This window comes from Rutidosis leptorrhynchoides, chromosome 3, assembly GCF_046630445.1.
Source record: "Rutidosis leptorrhynchoides isolate AG116_Rl617_1_P2 chromosome 3, CSIRO_AGI_Rlap_v1, whole genome shotgun sequence".
NCBI lineage: Eukaryota > Viridiplantae > Streptophyta > Magnoliopsida > Asterales > Asteraceae > Rutidosis > Rutidosis leptorrhynchoides.
The window spans coordinates 261,977,743-261,986,342 of NC_092335.1; the positions used below are offsets into that span (position 1 = coordinate 261,977,743).

The window sequence follows — 8,600 nt, forward strand, 5'->3', positions numbered from 1 at the left end:
GTATTTCTTTTCATTTTCCTTTAATTGTCTAGAGGCATAAGCGATGACTTTATCCCGTTGCATTAGAACACACCCGAGCCCATTGATTGAGGCATCACAATATACCGTGATATCATCAATTCCTTCCGGTAACACCAATACCGGAGCTTGACACAATTTCTCCTTTAATAATTGGAAAGTAACTTCTTTCTCATTTTCCCAATTAAACCTCATGTTCTTCCTCGTCAATTTGGTTAAGGGAGAAGCGATTTTAGAGAAGTCTTAAATAAACTGACGGCAGTAACCACCCAATCCGTGAAAACTTCAGATTTCTGTTGGTGTTGTCGGTTTCTCCCAACTCTTAACCGCCTTTATCTTTCCCATAACCACTTAAATACATTCTTTATTCACAATATGACCAACGAATTGCACTTCCCTTAGCCAAAATTCATACTCAGAGATTTTTGCATACAACTTCTCCTTTCGCAACGTCTTCAACACTTTGCGTAGATGATGTTCAGTTCCTTCATACTCTTAGAATAAATGAGTATGTCGTGAATGAACACAATCACCAAATTTTCCAACATAGGTTGGCACACTCGGTTCATAAGATCCATGAATGTCGCTGGCGCATTAATAAGACCACAAGGCATTACTACATAATCAAAATGCCCATAATGAGTTCGAAAGGCCGTTTTCTCAATATCTTCCTCACGGACTCGCATTTGATGATAACTGGACCTTAAATCAATTTTTGAAAAATAAGACGCGCCTTGAAGTTGTTCAAACAAATCGTCAATCTGAGGTAATGAATAACAATTCTTGATCGTCACTTTGTTCAACCCCCAGTAATCAACGCACATCCGCATGCTACCATCTTTCTTCTTCACAAACAAAACTGGGGCACCCCATGGAGAAGCACTCAGTCGGATAAAACCCTTTTCAAGCAATTTTTGGGTTAGATTTAACAATTCTTGCATTTCCGTTGGCGCTAAATGATAAGGCGTCTTAGCAATGGGAGTAGCTCCTAGAACCAACTCAATGCAAAATTTAACTTGTCTTTTCACCGGAACACCTGATAACTCTTCCGGAAACACGTCTTCAAATTGGTTCACCACCAGAATAGTACAAATGGATGGATGCTTTTCACAAGTATCAACTATGTGTGCAATAAAATCCATACCACCACCACAAAGGAGTAGACGTGCCCGTACATAAGTGCATAATGGCACAAGCCTTCTCCCTTTTTCACCATGAATAATTAACTCTCCCCCACTTGGGGTGTTCACCCGAACAAACTTCTCATGGCATGCAATATCGGCTCTATAATGATTGAGCCAATCCATGCCAACGACAACATCAAATTCACCCAAGGTCATCGGGATAAGATAAAATTTAAATGTTTCGGTACCTGATATCGGCTAAAAAGTCACGTTTTCACCCCGGTATTAAATCCCAAAAACAAGAAAGATTCGAACTTTGTCAGTAAAATACCCACTTCGTCGGTTAGAATTGAAGAACAAGTAATTACGAAGATGGTGCAAATAGAATCAAAAGAATCGGAGGTAAAACGAAGATTCTAGAGCAAAAACGGTGAAAGACAAGAAATCAAGTTACGATCCAGGAAAATCAGCCTGACCAGGCCAGCAAATGGCCTGCCATACAACTTGTCAAATGGCCTGCCAGTATGGCAAACGGCCTGCTAAACGGTCAGATCAAATGGGCTTGATAAACGGCTTGGCTTAGCAAACGGCCTCCAAAAACGGCCTGCCAAACGGCCTGCCAGCTGTTTGCAGGCAAAAATCTTGTTTATTTAAAGGGTCTTTGTCATTCATTCCAACACACACGTCAATTCACTTCTTTCTCCCTCTTGTACAATATTAGTCATACTCTCAAGGCCTTCAACTCCGTGCGGGAAACCTAGTACCCGGAGAAGAACGCCGAAGATTGTATTAGGAGCGATCTGGAGTCTTGAAGTTGTCACTTTTGTATTCAGAACTCGTTTAATCTACTGGTACTTCTATCCCTTTTCTTTATATAACGTCTTCTATCATTATGTTATGTGATATTGTTGCCATGATTAGCGAGTAGTTATCTTTAGTGTATGCTATGATGTAAGCAGTTATAATGCCGAAATAATATTATGGTCTGTGTATGCTGTTGAAATGCTTTCCAATTATGATTTAAACTCAATCGCTTTTCCAACTAATAGAACGTAGTTATTGGCTCTGTTATTGGGAAGTCGCGAATCCCGATTCAGAGTACACTATCTGTGTCACCCCTTAGTAGGAGAAGTCTATCGGATACAATGTAAGATCGACTAAGGCACACCAGTTGTAGTAAGTCTATCAAGCTTTGGATTCTGACTGAGGACTCTTTCGTAGTGAAACATCTGACTAGACCCTTAGTACATTATCGGTCCCAGACCATGCTAGTGTAGTCACCAAGCATATAAACTTCATACGTGCACGCTGAAGCACAACGGTTGTTGTAAGCTGTAACACTGCTAAATAAGGCCATGGAACCCGGTCAGTGTTGATTAGTACACTGCACCATAATGCGGTCTCAAGCATTACACCCTGCTTGAGGGATTCTTAGTTAATTAAGGAACTGTTTGTTTAGACACATAAAGGATTGGACCGTTAGGATAACCGAACGTGTTCATGGAAGTCAGCTTGACTTGGCCATGGTGTTCTTCATAGTTGAACTCTTTTTAAGGGTCTAACTATCTTTTAAACCCAATCATTAATGAAAGAATTGAAACACATCACGTCTCTCGGATATGGTAAACCATGTATTCTATTATACTTAAGAAAGTTTAGACCATTGTGAAATGTTAATATGTCACCCAACCGAGTCGCTCAATTGGATGAGCCGTCTGAACGTGTACGCCTGTAGTCAGACTGTACGGGTGTCGGGGGTAAGGGACATTGCTGTCTGTTTAGAATCTTCAAGCCTAATGCAGTACCCAGTGACATGTCTTATGATAGGGGCGTTTAGGACCAGTGTAATGAATACTAGGTCTCTGTCTGTTCATGAGCCAGCATTCTATAATCTCGGTAGAATAACTGATGAAGTCATAGTATGCACTCACTTTAACTTTATCTGAATTACAAATTTTATCGCATTTACTTTATCTGTCTTATAAATTAGAAAATCCCAAAATTAAGTAATCACTACTCCTTCCTAACTATCATAGGCTTAAATATAGGTTCGATTCTACTGATATCTCAAAAATACCACTCTAGGTCATACTTCCCTTACTCATACTAAGGAGTAGCGATTTAGGCCCCGCTAAATATAAATTTAAAACAGTACCTCCCCCTTGGGTGGCTGATCCTGGCGTGCTGCGGCCCGACGACACCGCATGAATAAAACCGTCCATTTCGGCCATATCACGGGGGAGTCTAGTTTTTGGCCCCGCTTCCGGGGAACTAGTATCAGGCAATACTGCTCTCTATCAAACTTATTCACAAACATTTGGTGGTGTCTAAGAAAGACAATTATACACAGACTTGGTTGTTGTATTTTTCGAACAGTCGCCAATTATATTGGGACCAAAAGGATCATGCCTCTCCGTAGTCGGCCTGGCCACTTGATTTGTTGAATAGTTCGTGTAGAGCTCTGTTACCGAAATACCAGGGAATTAGTAGCCTGAACCAAAAACATATTCAACCATAGGATAGTTAGTTAATTAAATTAGAATTAGATTACCTTAGAATTAGATTACATTAGATTACTTTAGAATTAGACTACCTTATACTAGTTTAGCTTACCTTAGATTACTTTAGAAATTTAGTTTACTTGCTAAAAATTAAAAACAAAAAGGCATACCCAGTGTATGACCCAAACCCGATCTAGACCAGGGCCGTTGTTATTCGTACCTGATCCAGATGCAATAATATCTAAAGCACGCATGGAAGCACGAATCAGAAATCAAATGGCATTACACGTTACTTTAACAGAAAATACCAAACCCTGATTGAAGGTCGAGGAGGACCAATCAGATTTCTAGAGATTCAAGGACACTCGTTCGAGTTAAAACATCACATCATCCAGCTCATTCAGAATAGCTGTCAGTTTCATGGATTACCGAATGACGATCCTAATTCTCACCTTGATAAATTCATATCTCTTTCGAACTCCTACAAACAGCCAGGCATAGGACAAGATATAGTCCAGCTATACTTGTTTCCCTATTCTCTCACTCATCATGCTCAAACTTGGTTCGAAGGACTGGAAAAAGATTCCATCATGTCATGGACGGAGATGGATACTAAATTCCTAACCAAATATTTCCCACCTTCTAAACAAACCAAACTAAAGAATGACATCATTAATTTCAAACAAAGTTATGATGAATCTCTTTACACTGCATGGGAGCGATTCAAAACCCTGCTGAAAAAATGCCCTAATCACCAGCTAGAACGGTCAGCCCAAATCTGTACCTTCTACAATGGTCTTACGGTAAATCATAGGACGATGATCGATGCAGCAACTCAAGGGAATCTGATGAACCAAACCGCAGACGAAGCATGGGAGTTGCTCGAGAGCATGATAATGCATCATCATGACTGGAACAGCGGTGAAACAACTTAATCATCTGCCCCACTCTCTGGACTCAACAATCAAATGGAGGCCATCAAATCCCTCACGGATAAGATGGAATCTCTTGCTAAACAACTCAGAGAATTGAAGACGCAGCCGCAGCAGGTCAACCAAGCTCAGGCTTTTGTTAATTGTACCAACCCATAACCTACTGAAGAATATCAAGTTGAGTACAAAAAACCTGACGGTTCAGTCTGTTACATCCAATACCCAGCTCGTCCACCAAATCTCGAATTCAATCAACAACCTAGGGTTCATCAATTTCAGCGAAGCAATCAACCTTTTCGCTATCGCTATCCACCTTATCCAGCCCAACAATCTCAATTGACCTACGATCAACCACTTCCACTCACTGGTACACCAGTTGAGGAAAATTCCCCTACCACCCAGATTACAAAAGCAACTAACCCCACTCTCAGAGCTGATGATTAGTTGACTCAGTTCATTCAAGGACAACAACTGCTAAATCAGAGAACTGCAGCCAGGCAAGATTAGACAGAGATACTAATGAGAAATCAATTGGCTCTGCTCAAAAGTCTGGAAACGTAGCTCGGACAGTTATCACAACGCCTTGAAACCCGACCGCAGGGAAGGTTACCAAGTAATACTATCCAAAATCCTCACATAGAAAAAGCAAAACAAATGGATTCCATAATCCCAGAGGAAGAACCACGGAGAAGGTCATCCTGGCTCAAGAACAAATAAACATATACTCAGAAGCTGTTCCCGAAAACTTCAGTTCGTGTACCCTATCCTGGGAGGCTACAAGAAGAACCATCCAAGCTTGATTCCTTCAAACTTGATGGAAGATTCCTAGACACTATGTCCAAGGTTCCCAACTAAAAGAGATACATCCGAAGGCTTCTTTCTACAAAGGAAAGGATACCATATTCTAACAAAATTCTACTGAGTGAAGAATGCTCTGCATTACTCAGGAACTCTCTACCACTAAAACTAGGAGATACAAGCCGATTTGTTTTCCCGTGTTCAATCTACCAATCTGGAACAATTCATGCTCTAGCAGATTTAGGAGCAAGTATCAACCTAATCCCCTACTCTCTCTACAAGAGATTAGAGTTAGGAGACTTTTCACCAACTAAAATGAAAATCCAACTTGTCGATCACACAATTCGATATCCTAAGGGCATAGTTGAGAACGTCTTAGTGAAATTCGACAAATTCTTGTATTCTACAGATTTCGTAGTAATGGATATTAAGGAAGACCTACACACACCAATAGTGTTAGGAAGACCTTTCATGAATACGGCTAGGACTGTCATTGATGTGTACAATCAAACCTTGATCTTACGATCACATGGGGAGAGCGTTACCTTCAAAATTGACCGACCAACCGATCTTTCTGGACAGGCAGAGATGTTTTCTATTTCTACCAGACGGATCACTTTCGATGATGAGTCTTCACCACCAGCCTATGATATCGAGATGGGTGTCGAATCACAGTCTGTAGATGACCCATAAATGGAAGAAGAGGATCCCAGCGAAGAAATAGAGGAAGAGGAGGAATCTGAAGAGGAAGAGGAAATGGAAGACGTAAAAGAAACTGCGACAATACCCGCTCCAAGCATTGAGCGTCATGAAGAAATAATGTGCTTGAGACGAAAGATCACAGTTTAATCATTCGCTTCAAGAAGAAGACCGACAAGGCTGAGGTTAAGGATATAGAAATTGATCCTGCAAGTATCAAACTAGAGAATCAGCATACTAAAGAAACCTGTTCATCAGACGCATCCTCAGAAGAACAATACACCGATGATGACGAGGTAGAGCAACATGAAGACATTCTGAATAACTCACACTCTCTAACCAAACCAGATCAAGGGGATCCGGACTCTTCTTTAGATCGGATTAAGGTTATATTTATACACGCAAACATGATAACCTTCATTAATGATACCGATGAATTTGAAGATATTCTCGAAGTCATCCGAAAATCAACCATTGATTTTTCGCTACGCTTAACAGAACGAATTATGGCTATCCGAAAGAACACAACCTCTATCTCCGAAGAGAAGACAATGATGTTGAAATCCTAGAAGAACGCATTCAAGACTTTATCAATTCTCTTCACGATCAAATCTACCAGGAAGAAAGGCAACGAGAGCACAATTCAGTGGTTCACACTATTCTTGAGACAAGATTCTGTCGAGATCAGAAGATCATTTACTCTAAGGTTTATAACGCCTTAGCCGGATCTGCACTTCCCTTCTCACGAAACCAACGAGCACTACTGACTCTCATCCGGAAGCATATGGATCTTTCCACCGGATGCCCGACTTATCACTCTGATTTGCAAATGATCGAGGATATTCACAGCCTTTTTGCTCTCTTGGAAAGAGATAATTTTGAAAGCACACCAGACAGACTAGTGATTTACGTAACAATTGATCACCATGCTGATTTGATTTTCAAAGAGTTACGAGACGCTATTACGGAGGAAGTAAGGCGAAACAATCCGTTCTATCATCTTAAACCAGATTGAGTCAACACTGCCACCTATGTAACGAAGCAGATATCACGTATCTTCCACGAATCTACAGATCCTATTTTCACATTTAAAGCTGGATGTCGGGAGATATACTCAAAGACGGTGACATTAATGCTCGGGTCAGGATTGCTGTTCACTTCTTTTCAGCTTCGTCTTTTAACAAATCTATGCAAAGCTACAGACTCTTACTGTGGAGATCACCGTTCCGAAGACTTCAAGATTCGAAAGATACAGTTTCTAACATTGTTTGAAGACCTCCGAAATGAGCATCCCATCAGAGAAACAATCACCGCCAGCACTGCTTCTATGTGTAACATCCCTCCTTTTTCCGTGTACCTTCCGTTATACTATTTTTAAAGTCCGTTATATAATTATAACATCTTCCGTTAATACGCATTTTAAAATATCTCGTTTAGGTAATTCAAGCACCCGCTTCTAAAATTGAGGGACTAAACTCGCCAAATGTCTAAAGATTTGACTAGGTCAAAAGGTCAACTTCACCTCCTCCACTCATTCATCACCTCCCACTTTCTAATACTTCCACCTTTTTCTCTCAACACCAAATTCAAAGAATCATCATCCCTTTTCGATCTAGCAAGTGTTCATTAAAACAAATTACATATTTAGAATCCTTGCAACTTCCTCTTCGATTCCACACCAACTTCATTACATTTGGGTAACTTTATAAAAACACTAGATTTTGTGTTCTTGATGTTTTTAACTTATAAAAGTATTAATTAGTGTCTATGGCTCAAGTCTAACATGAATATGTGATTTATATACTCGATCTTGTTATTTTAAGTAACTAGCATGAATTTGAAATTTGGTGTGTTTGATCTTGTGATTTGTTTGCCTAAATGTTGTTAGATGTTAAAAGTGCATGTATTAAATGTGTTACTAGCATCACTAGCTTCAATTTGATGTGTAGGTTGACTTAGAAAGACTCCATAAACATAATTGCTAAATTTATGATTTTAAGTTAGGGTTTGATAGAAGTAAAATGGATTTTTGATGCATTGAATGCTTTGCAATGTTAATTGTAAGTGTTTAATAGTATTGTATGCATAATTACCTAGAAAATGGTATATTATATGTGTGTATTAAGTCCCGAACCATCTTATGCATTATGTGAACTTGAAACCTTGATAATGAACCTTTAATGATAACTTTATGAGAATTCGGTTATTGTAAATGATGTTTTTGTATGATGAAAAGTGTTTAGTTGTATTCCTTGTTAAATTACCTTTCTAACGATATAAGATACGTGTTTTGAATGTTTACGGTTCATTAATTATGGTTGTTTGAAGTTGGATTCGTGTATTAAGTGTTCAGAATTGCTGATCAGATACCTGGAGCGGCGCTCCAATACCTTGAGCGGTGCTCCAAACCCGGCTGTCCAAAAGTGCACATTTTTATTTAATTCTAACTACGCTATGCACCTCTGATTAACATGAAACTTGTTCTAACATGCTCATATATGATTATTAGAGTTAGAAAAATAGTTCGG

General features: G+C 39.5%; 1 non-coding gene across 1 annotated transcript; it reads right to left on the minus strand.

Moving 5' to 3' along the window:
- Positions 1-4,296: 4,296 nt before the first annotated feature.
- On the minus strand, positions 4,297-4,403 carry LOC139903449 (small nucleolar RNA R71). The gene has a single exon (XR_011778267.1). It is a non-coding gene; the product is annotated as a small nucleolar RNA R71 (small nucleolar RNA).
- Positions 4,404-8,600: the final 4,197 nt, after the last annotated feature.